Source organism: Tupaia chinensis, unplaced genomic scaffold, assembly GCF_000334495.1.
Source record: "Tupaia chinensis unplaced genomic scaffold, TupChi_1.0 Scaffold148607_1, whole genome shotgun sequence".
Lineage (NCBI taxonomy): Eukaryota > Metazoa > Chordata > Mammalia > Scandentia > Tupaiidae > Tupaia > Tupaia belangeri.
Window position 1 is genome coordinate 1653313 of NW_006208456.1, and position 15232 is coordinate 1668544.

The 15232-nt window shown below is 40.5% G+C and overlaps 1 protein-coding gene and 1 pseudogene across 11 annotated transcripts in view; one reads left to right on the forward strand and one right to left on the reverse strand.

The window, feature by feature from the left end:
* NUMB (NUMB endocytic adaptor protein) overlaps positions 1–15232 on the reverse strand; it is a 163650-nt gene that overhangs the window by 118126 nt on the left and 30292 nt on the right. The gene's annotated exons all lie outside the window — the stretch shown is intronic.
* LOC102498938 (small ubiquitin-related modifier 2 pseudogene) lies at positions 3515–3980 on the forward strand (annotated as a pseudogene).

The following is a 15232-nucleotide window of genomic DNA, read 5'->3' on the forward strand; positions in this document are numbered from 1 at the left end:
ACCCCACTCCTGGCTGGCCCCCCAGTTTTTTTTTTTTTTTTTTTTTTTGCTATAGGTCATGAGGGGAGACAGAGAGATAAAAAACAAGAAAGTAATCCCCATAGTAGATAGCCACGCCACAATCCCTACTCTATTCTCCTCTCAGGATTTTCAGCAAGCACGCACACATGCCCAGCATGAGTTTTTGGGGTTTTATGGGTTTTGTTTTGTTTTGTTTTAAGAATTTTTTTTTTCTTTCCACATGAGTTTGCCAGAGAAAGACAGGGATGGGGAGTGAGAAAGCAAACTGCCAGGTTTGCAAGAATTAAACCACAGCCAGTCATGGAGGAGTTCAGCACCTCACCACCAGGGGCCCCACAGCGTTTCTTTTAAGCCATGGGGTCTGGGACTCAAACCATGGTTGACCACATGTGACTCCAGCAACGTAACCATTATGTCATTTGCTGGTCCCACATTTACTCTTTAATTCCAGGTAATAGTATCTTGAATTTTCAGAAAGGCTTAACAGAAAAATTTTAATGTCTTAAATTAAAACTAAGTCAAATGCTGAAAGGCTTTAGAAACTTATTTGTGGGACCAGCAGATGGCATAGCAGTTACGTTGCTGGACTCCCACATGGCTGGCTGTGGTCACACCCAGTGGCGTAAAAATCACGCCCCGCGCCACGCGCATGTCTGTGTGTGTGTCCAAGATCCCAGGAGGAGAAGGGAACTGCGGTGTGGCCATTCCCGGAGGGGTGATTTTTCACTTTCCCTCTCACTATCTCTGTCTCTCTTCGGCCAGTGTATATGGCCTAAAACAAAAACCTCTCTCTCAAAAAAAAAGAAACTTGTTTGCATCTGCTTTCAGATGACATTTAAAAACAAAACAGAATAAGAATAGCTGAGTTACATATCCAATAGCTGCTCTAACAAAACAATTTCAGAGGTAAATTGCCAAATATATTTTTAGCCAACAATGTGTTTCACTTCATTTCTTCATTGACTTGATTTTTTTTTTAATAGAGAATTTTGCCATAGAACTTGCAGGAGTGAGATAGAGACAGTGAGAAAAAGTGAGAAATCACCTCTGTAGGGGAGATGGCTATGTCTTAATCTCTTCTCTTCCATTCTCCTCCTAAGATCTTGGATGCACATGTACATGCACCTGGTGTGAGTTTCAAGCCACCAGGTCCAGGACTTGAACTGTGGTCAGCCTGTGGGAGTCCAGCAATGTAACCACTACACCATCTGCTGGCCCTGGCTTGATTTTTTTAAAGAATTATTTTATTAATCTTATTAGGTTATCAGGAATGTCATGACGTACTTCTCTATGCAAATATGCATCACGACTTTCCTGACAACCTAAAATTTATTCTAATTATTATTTTTTTTAATTTTTTGAGAGGTTTTCGCTATAGGGCGCGTGCGCTTGCCAGACAGACAGCATAGAGACAGAAAGCAAAAAATCACCCCCCAGGGGGGATGGTCACGCCGCAATCCCTTCTCCTCCATTCTCCTCTTGGGATCTTGGGCACACATGCACACGCGCCCGGCGTGAGATCTAAGCCACTGGGTCCGGGACACGAACCACGGTCGACTACGTGGGAGTCCAGTGACATAGCCATTATGCTAACTGCTGGGTCCCTATTATAATTATCTTTTAATTTGACCAGAGAGAGAGAGAAAGTAAGAAAGCGAGCTGCCAGGTCCAGAACTCAAACTGTGTGGTCAGCCATGTGGGAGTCCAGTGTCTTACCCACCATGCAACCTGCTGGTCTCCATTGGCTTGTTTTTTTGGGTTTTGTTTTTGTTTTTTGTTTTTTGTTTTTGAGAGGATTTTGCTATAGGGTGCCTGCGCTCTCCAGAAAGGCAGCGAGTGAGAGAGAGCGAGAAATCACCTCCCGGGGGGATGGCCATGCCACAATCCCTTCTCTTCCATTCTCTTCTCGGGATATTGGACACGAACGTACACACGCCCGGTGTGAGTTTAAGTTACCAGGTCTGGGACTTGAACTGCAGTCGACCACATGAGAGTTCAGCGACATAGCCGTTACACTAACTGCTGGGCCCGATTTTTTTTTTTTTTTAAAGAGAGATTTTTGCTATAGGGTACATGCACTCATCAGAGAGACAAAGAGACAGAAAGCGAGAAATCACCTCCCGGGGGGATGGCCATGCCACAATCCCTTCTCTTCCATTTCCTCTTGGGATTTTGGGCACACAAGCACACATGTCCAGTGCGACTTTTAAGCCACTGAATCTAGGACTCAAACCATGGTTGACTATGTGGGAGTCCAGTGACCTAACTATTAGGCCATCTGTTGGTACCACTGACTTCATTCTTTAAGAGAGTGTAATGCTTTTGATGTTTTATTTTCAGTTTTAATAGTTTTGTTAAAAGAGAACTAAATACCAACAAAACAGAAATAACAACAGATGTAGCAAATGCTTTTCAGAAATGCAAGAAACTGCTTTGCTACTAGTGAAAACACCTGACATGTCTTTGACCAAAATAAACACTGAAGTAGCCAATATAATTAAAGCTACATTTAGATTTCTTCCATGATTACATTTCACCTCTTTCTGCCTCCAAAACAGCACAATAAACTAAAGTCTCCTTACTGTCTTGTAACTATATGCAAGGAAACCAATGTTCCAATGATACTATGCAAGGTGTCATAAGTTACGGGAGTTAATAGTAATGAATATTTTAGGATCAGAGCAGACTAGTGTGGTACTAACAAGGAGATATGAAATGGAGTTATTTCCAAAATATTATCCAACATTTTAATCAGATCATTACTTCATTATCATATCAAGTCAAATGAAAATAGTTTTTTTTTGCTTAGAGGAAGACTTTTATTTTTTTTTAAATATTATTTTTGCCATAGGGCATGTATGTCTACCAGAGAGAGAAAAAGAAAGGGCAAATGAGAATAACCCTCGGGGGGTGACCATGCCCCAATCCCTTCTCTTCCATTCTCCTTTTGGGATTTTGGGCATTCACACACCTCTGCCCAGCGGGTCCAGGCCTGGAACCACAGAGACTGCCATATGGGATTCAGGACCTTAAGCACTAGGCCACCTACTGGCCTGACAATAATACTTCTTTCACACATACAACTATCATCCAAGTAGCTGGCAAATCCAACTACCCAGAAACGTTGTACAATCAGAGCTTAAGAAGTCTAAAATATGTGCACTGCTGGAAAGAATATGTACATCAAGGGCCCAGAAGATGGTATAATGGTTACGTTGTTGGACTCCCACATAGTTGACTGTGGTTTGAGTCCTGGGTTTGGCAGCTTAAAATACACTGGGCAAGTGTGCATGAATGCCCAAAATCCTAAGAGGAGAACAGAGAAGGGATTGTAGGGTGGCACCTCGCAGAGGATGGTTTCTCACTTTCTGTCTGTCTTTCTAGCAAGCACATGTGCCCTATAGCAAAAATCTCTTTAAAAAAATAGAATATATACATCAAAAATTAAAGATTACAGCCTGGTGCTGCCAGTGTGCTCGTTCGGTAAGGACCTGGTACCTCTTTTGTGAAGTGGCAGCAAGGTGACTCTGGTGCTCGCCATGGTCATCGAAAAGCCCAAGGAAGGAGTCAAGACTGAGAACAACGATCATATTAATTTGAAGGTGGCGGGGCAGGATGGTTCTGTGGTGCAGTTTAAGATGAAGAGGCATACACCACTTAGGAAACTACTGAAAGCCTATTGTGAGCGAAAGGGTTTGTCAATGAGGCAGATCAGATTCCTATTTGATGGTCAGTCGTTCAACGAAACATACACACCTGCACAGTTGGAAATGGAGGATGGAGACACAATTGATATGTTCCAACAGCAGACAGGAGGTGTCTACTAAAAAGGGAACCTGCTACTTTACTCCAGAACTCCGTTCTTACAGACCAAGAATACATTCTCAATTAGAAAACCACAATTTGGTTTCACCACATCCTGACTACTACAGTATAGTTTTCTCTATTCTTTCACTTTCCCTTCCTCATTCCCTTTCTGTACATATAGTAACTGGTATATGTGCATAGGCATATTGCATTTTTTTTTATGAAATGGCCAGTGGTATGTTTTGATTGACATCAAATAGACATGGGATGGGGAAAAATACTGGTTCTGTGAAAATACCCCCTTTCTCCATTAGTGGCATGCTCATTCAGCTCTTATCTATAAATTATATTCCAGTAAGTTATTCTGTTCTCACTGTTTTAACAAAAAGAAAAAGAAAAAAAAAACAACCAACATAAAAATTCTTTCATACCTTGTTTGATTGGAGAATTTTAATACTTTTCATTTATCATTGTAAAACCAAGGAGAATTTTATAACTTTTTTGTACATAGCTGTTACATGTAGGGCAATCTGTCTTTAAGTAGGGGTAAATTACTCTTAAAGAAAAAAAGGAATCCTAGATAGTTTTCCCTTCAAGTCAAGCGTCTTATTGTTTAAATAAACTTCCTGTTTAAAATTAAAAAAAAAAAAGATTGCACAGTACGACTAATTGATTCAAAACCAGATGAAGTGTTTTGATCACTACCTAACTCAAGTTGAAATAGGTGAAAGAAACAAAGAAAAAAAATAAACAAAAGAAGAAACATTAAAGACCAGATATAAACAAAAGAATAGATAAAAGAAAACAGAGATTACAAGTAACCAAGGGTCTTGGAAAAGTGATTTTGGAACAGGAAAGGCAAAGGCAACTAATATCACAGAAATGCCAACTGAAGCAACAACCACTTTAGTAACCTCTAATTATGAGACATAATGCAAGAAATTTTTTAAGAAAGAAAATTCTAAAATATGTCATGGCATTCACATTACCGTTTCTTCTATATATCTTATTCACATAACGAAACTACAATGAAATAATATTCCTAACCTTTAGAGATAAATAAAAAGCAAATTAGACTCAATATGTACTTTTCTTTCTTTTTTTCTATAGGGCGTGTGCGCTCACCAGAACGACAGAGAGAGAGACAGAGAGACAGAAAGCGAGAAATCACCTGCCAGGGGGAATGGCCATGCCACAATCCCTTCTCCTCCATTCTCCTCTCGGGATCTTGGGCACGCATGTACACGTGCCCGGCATGAGTTTAAGCCATCGGGTCTGGGACTTGAACCGCAGTCAACTACATGGGAGTCCAGCGACATAGCCATTACACTAACTGCTGGTCCCAATATGTACTTTTCTATGGAAAGTATTGGTTTAGAAAACTTTTCACCAATCTCCATGGAGAGTTTTCATTAAAAAAAAAAAATTGTTTAAGGGACTAGCAGTTGGCATAATGGCTATGTCGCTGGACTCCCATATAGTCGACTGCGGTTCAAGTCCCAGACCCGGTGGCTTAAACTCATGCTGGGCACGTGTACATGCGTGCCCAAGATCCCGAGAGGAGAATGGAGGAGAAGGGATTGTGGCATGGCCATTCCCCCTGGCAGGTGATTTCTCGCTTTCTGTCTCTCTGTCTCTCTCTTTCTGGCGAGTGCACACACCCTATAGCGAAAACCACTTCAAAAAAAAAGTTTAAAATCAAGTTTTGAATGGGGCTAGCCAGGTCATGTAGTGGTTAAGGTGGCTGGGTCCCACAAACACAGTTTGAGTCCTGGACCCAGTGGCTTGAAAATCACACAGGGTACATGCGCATGCACAAAAATCTCTGGAGGAGAATGGAGGACAAGGGACTATGATACGGCCATCCCCTCTGGGAGTGGCGGGGGTGATTTCTTACCTCTCTCTCTCTCTCTCTCTCCCCAGTGAGTGCACGCATCTTACAGCAAAACTCAAAAAAAAAAAAAAAAATCCAAGTTGAAAACACACCAGGCGCGTGTATGATGCATACCTGGAATCAAGAGGAGCTGGAGGGCTACAGAAAAGGTATCATGGCATGCAAACTCTGTTGAAGGTGGTTCTCTCTCTCTGCCTATTTCCCTCTCTTTGTCCACATGCAGTCATGTGCACTATCATTTAAAAAAAAGTAAAACATCTATATTGCAAAAGGTATTATGAAGAAACTTGAGACAAATAACAAATTGGGAAACTATTCACAACAAAAAACAAAGATTAGGCCCAGCAAGTGCCACAGTAATTAAGGTGCTGGATCCCACAGAGCCAACGTTACAGTTTGAGTCCTGGACCCGGCAGCGTGCGAATCATGCCAGGTGTGTGTATGTGAGTAACCAAAATCTCAAGAGGAGAATGGAGGTGAAGGGACTGCAGTGTGGTCAACCTCCCTGGGGTGATTTCTCACTTTCCTTGTCTTTCTCCGGCAAGTACATATGACCTATAGCAAAACTAAAAATATTTTAAATTTATTTTTAAGGTTTTTTTTTTTTTCTTTTTGGAGAGGTTTTTGCTATAGGGCACATGCGCTCGCCAGAAAGAGAGATAGAGAGACAGAAAGTGAGAAATCACCCCCCGGGGGGATGGCCATGCTGCAATCCCTTCTCCTCCATTCTCCTTTCAGGATCCTGGGCACACACGCACATACGCCCTACGTGAGTTTAAGCCACCGGGTCTAAGACTCGAACTGCAGTCGAAGACATGGGAGTCCAGTGACATAACCATTACACTAACTGCTGGTCCCAAATTTTTAAAATTTACTGTTGTAGAGAAACTGCTATACAGGTGCGCTTGAAGACAAGCAAGTATATGGTTTTTGTTTTGTTTTGAGTTTTTGTTTTAGGGCATACGCACTTGTGAGAGAGAGACAGAGAGAGAGAAAGTGAGAAATCATCCCCCCAGGCGGAGGGCCACTCTACAATCTTTCTCTTCCATCCTCCTCTCAGTATTTTGGGCACACAAACACACAGCATATTTTCCAAGCTGCTGGGTCCAGCACAAACCACAGTCAGGCACATGGGATCCAGCAGCCTTTACCACCACTTCACCTGCCAGCAAGAATGTTTTTAATAACAACAAAATGAAGACCAAAAAAAAAAATCTTTAGGAGAATGAATACATTATGGTAAAAATCACACAATTAATACATATATCTGAGAAAATGAACCACAGTTACATAAATCAATATGAATACATTTTTGAAACATGCCTTTTTTTTTTCAATTTGAAACAGGACATGTGCACTGGCCCATGAGAGAGAGCGATAAAGTGAGAAAGCACCCTCAACCCCTGCCAAGGGTGATGGCTATGTCACAAACCCTTCTTCTCCACTCTCCTCTCAGGATTTTTAACATGTAAGCACATGCACCCAGCATGTTTCAAGTCACTAGGTTCAGAACTCAAACCACACAGTTGGTCATGTGGGATCCAGCCACCTTAACCACCACGCCACTACCTAGCTCAACATAATGTTGATTAGAACAAAGAAAATATATTTGTGTGCGCATGTATATATCATGGTTCCTTTTTTTAAAGTTCATTTAATTCTTCCAAGAGAAGAAAGGTAACATGAATGGCCAGCAGGTGGTGTGGTGGTTGGGCACAGGACTCCCACGTGGCCTAACCACAGTTTGAATCCTGGACTGGGTGGCTTGAAAGCATGAAAAATAAATGTTTAAAAGAAAAGACAACATGGTTTTATGTATACATATAGGCTGCATTCTGAAACCCCACTAAAACAACTTAGCAAGGGCATAAACCTGAAAAGAACTGCAAATAGATTACCTACCTATCCTCAGTTTTGTTTTTTTTTTTTTTTTAAGAGAGAGATTTTTGCTATAGGGCATGTGTGCTTGCCAAAGAGATAGAGAGAGAGAGAGAGATAAAGTGAGAAATCACCCCACAGAAGGATGGCCACACCACAATGCCTTCTCCTCCATTCTCCTCTAGGGATTTTGAGCACACACACACACACATACACCTGGCCTGAGTTTTAAGCCGCCGGGTTTGGGAATTGAACTGTGGTCAACTATGAGGGAGTCCAATGATGTAATCAGCCATCTGCTAGTCCCCTATCCTCAGCTTTAAAAAAGTAATATAATGTAGGGGCTGGCAGGTGGCATGGTGGTTGAAGGTGCTAGACTCCCACATGGCAGACCACAGTTCAAGTCCTAAACCTGGTGGCTTGCTTTCTCACTTTCCCTCTCTCCTTGTCTGATCAAACTGGAAAATAATAATAAATAAAGTTAAATAAAAATTTAAAAAGTAATATGCCTAATGTTATAAAAGAAAAAAGGAGTTTTTATAAAATAATACATTTGAATTTATAAATGCTCAGATATAACCATCCCATAATTCATATTATTTGAGAAACTGACGCTTGTACCTATACACAGAATCGCCAAGAAAGTGACAGCTACAATTGTAGACTGAAACGACTGACTTGAATAAAAAATCAGATACCGTAAGAAGAAATGCCATTAGTAGTAACGGGATTTTCTAAAACAGTGAACAACTCTTAGTAAAGTTCTGAATGTTAAAAAAAGTGCAATTTGCCCTTGTTACATTCCTGGAAAATTCAGTGTCTTTAAAACCATGCAGGAAAAAGAATGAGAGAGAGAGGAGGGAGGGAGGAAGGAAGGAAGAAAACAACCTTTGTGTTTAAGTGTAAAACATAATTAGGATCAGATAAGTATGAACGGGTTTTTCACCTACAAGGTTGGGGAAAATGTTAAAAACTCATGCAGAACTGACGCAGCTAAGATGGTGCAGGCAGGAGGTGCCACTAAACAGCAGTCCAGGTTGGATTCCTTGCCCAGCCTAAACAGGTGACACTTGACTGTAGTTCTAACTGGAAGGCTATGTCAGGAGGATAACAATGTGTAAAGATCTTGTCAAAAATGCCTATCCTAGGGGCTGGCAGGTGGCATGGTGGTTAAGGGTGCTGAACTCCCATTTGGTCAACCTCGGTTCAAGTCCAGGTGGCTTGCTATCTCACTTTCCCTCTCTGTCTCTCTCTGGTTAAATTAAATAATAATAATGATAATAATAAATAAAGTTATATAAAATAATTCTTTTTTTAAAAATGCTGGGGGGCCAGCAGGTGGGGAGATGGTTAGGGGTGCTAGACTCCCACGTGGTTGATCACAGTTCAAGTCCCGGACCTCGTAGTTTGAAAACCATGCACATGCATACCTAAGATCCTAGGAGGAGAATGCAGGAGAGGGGATTGTGGTGTGGCCACCTGGGGTGATTCCTCACTTACCTTCTCACTGTCTCTTTCTCTTTCTGGCCAGCACATGTACCCTAAGGCATAAACCTCTTTAAAAAACAAAACAAACAAAAACAACAACAACAACAAAAACCATTCCTTTCTCATCAGGGAAAAAAAAAATCATGCAGAACTGTCTCATACTTTGTGAGCTGCCTTGTATTCCAGGATACTGCTCATTGAATGCCAAAGCAATATCCACCCCACACTAATCATTGTAGGAACCAAAACTGTATCTTCAAAGATCCAAACATGTCATAGCACCAATAATTCAATAATGTTCCCATTAAGAACCAGAGCTTTGGCACCATAAGGTGCCATGACAGTTGAGGCACTGGACCTCCCACATGGCCAACTACAAGTCCTGGACCTGGTAGCTTTCTCTCTCTCTCTCTCTCTCTCTCTCTCTCTCTCTCTCTCTCTCTCTCTCTCTCTCTCTCTCTCTCTCTCTCTCTCTCTCTCTCTCACACACACACACACACACACACACACACATGCCCTATAACAAACTTTAAGAAAAGAATCAGAGCCTTTAAGAAAGGCTAGCAACCAATATCGCCTTTGGTGTGATTTTGTTTTCATGACACCATAAAACTGAATGTGATGATAAGGAGCCTAACCAATTTCTAACTTTGGCAAAATAGGAATCTTTATACAGTAAAAAATATATTGTTAGGGGAGACTATAAAGGAAGATACAAACCTAAGTGTAATCACTGGAAATGAAAATGATACATTGGGCCAGCCCATGGTCTAATGGTTAAATGAGCTAGGTTGTACGTGGCCAACCATGTGGTTAGAGTGCTGCACCCAACAGTTTAAAAACACTTGGCACACTTGCTTGCATGCCGAAAATCCCTAAGGGAGGGAGAAATGGAAGAAAACGGATTGTGGCAGAACTATGCCCCATGAGGAGTAGCTTTCTAGCTTTACTTCTTTCTTTTTCTCTCCCTGACACTTGTATGTCCCCTAAATGAAAGATATCATTTGCAAAGTAATGGCAAATGTTTGAGATGAGGGTATGTTTATATTTACTGTCCCAATTTGATCACCTTATGCAAATATTGAAAAAAATCACACTGTACCCCATAAATATGTAACAGTATGTCAATTAAAAATTATAAATTTAAAAAGGAAGTGTTAGTAGCAAAAAATCAATATAAAGTTTCTTGATCTATTTTGATATATGACAGATGGATGTACTTGTACTATTTATATCAGTTATTTCTTAGCCTAAAAAGACTAAATGTTAACACTGTCTTGTCTCATAGTGAAAAGAGAAAAAGAAGAAAAGTATTGAAAAAAATAATAAAGTAAAATTTTAGAATCAGTACTGTGGCCTAGCTGTTAAGGGAGCTGGATCCCACGTGGTCAACTGCATCTTAGAAAAAATGCCAGCAAATGTGTGTACATGCCCAAGATCCTTGCAGCATGGAGAAATGAAGAGAAGGAATTGCAGCACAACCACAATCTCATTGGAGGGTACTTTCTCTCCCTCTCCCTGGAGAGCACATGCACACTATAGCAATCTAAAAAGAAAAAGTAAGTTTAGGAGTAACTATGACATATAATGCTGAAAGACCCTAGCTCAGAATCCTAATGAATTATCTACTTAATAAACAGTTGAGAATCCTACCATAAATTCTGACAAATAATTAATGTGATCTTTTAAAAAATCTTCCCATTTGGGGAGAAATGTATAACCATTAAGAACTTTATAAAATCTCAGCTTAATCAGAGTGCATCTAATAAGTCACTTATATCAATCCTCTTAGAAACACTTACCTAAAGTTCACCTTTATCTGACAGTACATGATAGGATGGCATATTGAGTTATTTCTTATTCATGACTGGTAGATTAACTACAAATTATAAAGGGCATTATGAGGGACCAGCAGCCGGCATGGTGGTTAAGGTGCTGGACACTCCCACATGGCCAACCACAGTTCAAATCCCAGACCTGGTAGCTTGCTTTCTCACCACCCCCCTCCCTAGCCCCCATATCTCTCTATGGTCAAATTAAAATAAATAAATGAATAAATAAAATTAAATAAATAATTATTGGGAAAAAAAGGGCATTATGTCATACCTTTTACTGATAAAACATTCTTATGGTTTCAAACACCTATATGCACACAGAACTTTACTATATAAGACAAAAATAAAAACAAAAGCATACTCAGAGCTTGATGTAAGCGGAAAAAGGAAATGGTATGTCTTATTATTTCAGCTGAAGAAATAAGGAAGTAGGATCATTTATCAGCAAGCACAGTCTTCATAGACACAACTCTAAAGGGCAAAATAATAGGTTCAGGCTTTCCTAAAATATAATAAATGACCGTCTATAAAACTTTCCTATTAATTCAAGCCCAAAATCCAAGAATAAAATAATGTGATTTCTGATTTTCAAAGAAAAAAATCTTCTTTAAAAAAGTATGCTTTAAAAAAAAAAAAAGTACGCTTTTGACTTCATGGAAAAAATTTAACAATATGCAAGCATATTAATCACAACCTAAACAAGCTAGAAGTCCGTTCCATAATATTTTATCCTTCCCTTTTATTCTTCTTTTCTCTAGAGGATCCATCCTCTAGTCAGAACTATGACTATCTGGGCCAACATGATCACCTTATTTTTTTCTCTATGTATACTATTATATCCCCCCCTTTTTTTTTTTTACTTAAAATTCATTCCATTACAACTTCCACAATGATATCTCTATGACATCTAACCTTAATTTTTTAAAGAATTATTTATTTTATTTATTCATTCATTTTAATTTGACCTGAGAGAGACACACACAGAAGGCGAGAGCTAGAGAAAGCAAGAAAGCAAGCCACCAGGTTCAGGACTTAAACCGTGGTTGGCCATGTGGGAGTGTCCAGCGTCTTAACTACCATGCCACCTGCTGGTTCCCTAACATCTAACCTTAATGTTAAACTGACTTCAGGACCAGCAGTTAGCGTAATGACTATGTCGCTAGACACCCAAGTAGTCAACCGCAATTCACATCCTGGATCCGGTGGCTTAAAATCACGTTGGGCACGTGTGTGTGCGTGTCCAAGATCCCAAGAGGAGAACAGAGGAGAAGGGATTGCAGCGTGGCCATCCCCCCTACGGGGTGGGGTGATTTCTCGCTTTCTGTCTTTCTGTCTCTGTCTGTCTGGCTGGCAAACGCAAGCGCCCTATCGCAAAAACCTCTCCAAAAAAAGAATTAAAAAATTAAACTGACTTCTTCAATTACTAGCTAATGGAAAATATATGCAATAGTGCTTAAAGGAGTATTACTTAACTGAATATTTCTAAAAAAGTTACTATTAATACAAAGAAGAAAGTACTCTAGCACTTCATTACATTAAAAAATAATCACAATTTATCATGAAAAGTCTCCAATTCAAGGTTGCTAGAGCACAGATTAAAACAGAAATTTTGGGCGGCCAGCAGGTGGTGTGGTGGTTGAGAGTGCTGGACTCCCACCATGGCCCGCTGCAGTTCAAGTCCCAGACCTGGTGACTTGCTTTCTCACTTTTTCTCTCTCTTTTTCTCTGCCTCTCTCACTCTTTTTCTCTCTGATAAAATAAAAATAAAATAAATACAATTAAATAAAATAAGTCCTTAAAAAAATAAAATTTCTGGGAACCAGCAGTTAGCATAATGGCTATGTCGCTGGACTCCCACATAGTCGACCGCGGTTCATGTCCCGGACCCGGTGGCTTAAAACTCACGCCGGGTGCGTGTGCGTGCGTGCCCAAGATCCCGAGAGGAGAATGGAGGAGAAGGGATTGCGGCGTGACCATCCCCCCTGGGGGGTGATTTCTCGCTTTCTGTCTCTATGTCTGTCTCTGTCTGTCTGGCGAGCGCACGCGCCCTACAGTGAAAATCTCTCCAAAAATAAATAAATAAATAAATAAATAAAAAATAAAATAAAATTTCTGACCAGTGCCATAATTCTCAAACACATTTAGTAAAGATGGCAGACCCATAGACCCTGCAGCCTAAAAACAGTCCAGGCACAAGTGCATGCATACCAAAAAATCCTTAGAGGTGCTTTCTCACTTTCTCTCTCTGGCGAACGCATGCGTTCTATAACATAAAAAATGTTTTAAATTAAATTTAAATGTCTCACCCAAATGCCTCAAAACATGCCATAACTCTATGACACATCTGCAGAAATTTCAAATACTGATTGATAAGTGTTTTAGGGTCATAATAGAGCTAACTGTCCTAAACACAGAAACCAACAAAGAATTATAGGACCCACTGAAAATCTAATAGCTACCATAAATATAGTACTTACTATATGCCTAGCATTGTTCTAAGAATTTATATACAAGTGTGTATGTAATTTCATTTCATCAGCACAAAGAAATATTATGAGATAGGGGCTAAAATTCTCATTTTAAAGATCAGAAACTGGCTTTGGGGATCAGCAGTTGGCATAATGGCTATGTCACTGGACTCCCATGTGGTCAACTGTGGTTTGAGTCCCAGACCTGGTGGCTTAAACTCATGCCGGGAGTGTGTGCATGCATGCCCAAGATCCTGAGAGGAGAATGGAGGAGAAGGGACTGTGGCATGGCCATCTCCCTGGGAGGGGGGGGATGATTTCTGTTTCTCTCCGTCTTTCTGGCAAGCATTCGCGCCCTATAGCAAAAACCTCTCTTAAAAAAGAAAGAAAGAAAGAAACTGGCTCTGAAGGATTAAAGAGGTCTCCAGCTAGAATCAGCAGGTGGCATGGCTGTTCAGGTGCTGGACTCCCACAGCTGACCGAAGTTTAAATCCTGAACCCGGTGGCTTGAAAAATCACACTGGGTACATGTGCGTGAATGCCCAAAATCCCAAGAGGAGAATGGAAGAGAAGGGACTGTGACATGGGCATTACCCACGGAGGTGAGTTCTCACTTTCCCTCTCACTGTCTGTCTCTCTCTGACAAGTGCAAACACCCCGAATGCAAGCACCCTATAGCAAAAATCTCTCTCTCAAACAAAAGCGAGGTCTCCAGTCAAGACAGTACAGTAAGTTCACACAAATAATTATATATATATATATATATGTATATATATATTACACACACACACACATATATATCAAATTTTAAAATAACTAATGAATAGCTAGCTCAAAAAAATAATACAACTATTTCTCAGGCAATGATAAAGAGCATAAATACAAATTGGTAAGTAGCTCTGAAGCCAGGGGCCTTTGGGTTCCTGGTCCAGAAACAGGGTTTGCTTTCCTAAGGAATAGAGACTAAAAGCTTCCACATAAGATAAAAGAACTGGAGCTTGGGCTGAGGTAGAACTCTCCCTCACCTATGAGAGAAGCTGAAAACAACTTGCCAGCTTTGCCTGAGGCTACTGCGTTTAGAAAATAACTCCTAGGAAGGCTACAAGATATAGATAGCCTCAAATCCAAGAAAGAAATCATGCTACCTGCTAGCTCTGTGACTGCACCTGCAATACCCACAATACCTCTGAGGGGTAGAAACTCTTAAGTTTGCTTCTAGAATTGCGGTCTGGAGGGAACGGTAAATCTACTGTACAAGGAAGAGTGGATGCAGAGGGACAGTGAAAGTAACTAAATATCAAGACTAGAAGACCACTAAGGCTACTGTTATATCCGCACTGACATTCCAGTCTCCATTTCTTGAATGTATGACCATTAAGACTGTTCTCAGTGCCCCCTCAAATCCCCTCAGTATTTACAAGACAAGTCTTCATCACTTAAAGTAACCAGAGAACCTAACACACTTAAACCTCTTCTATCGTCCCAATAAACCAACCACTATGATAATCTGAAAGGATGATTTTAAAATATAATTAAGTTACAAAACCTATTTCTAACTGATAACCTTTAAAAAGTACAAAAGTAAGCATCCAAATTTCTTACAGTTAATGAAAAGTATCTTTTGGGAACCAGCAATTAGCGTAATGGTTATGGTCACTGGACTCCCACATAGTCCACCACGGTTAGTGTCCCGGACCCGGTGGTTTAAAACTCACACCAGGCGTGTGTGCGTGCGTGCCCAAGATCCCGAGAGGAGAATGGAGAAGGGATTGCGGCGTGACCATCCCTCCTGGGGGGTGATTTCTCACTTTCTATCTCTCTGTCTCTCTCTGTCTGTCTGG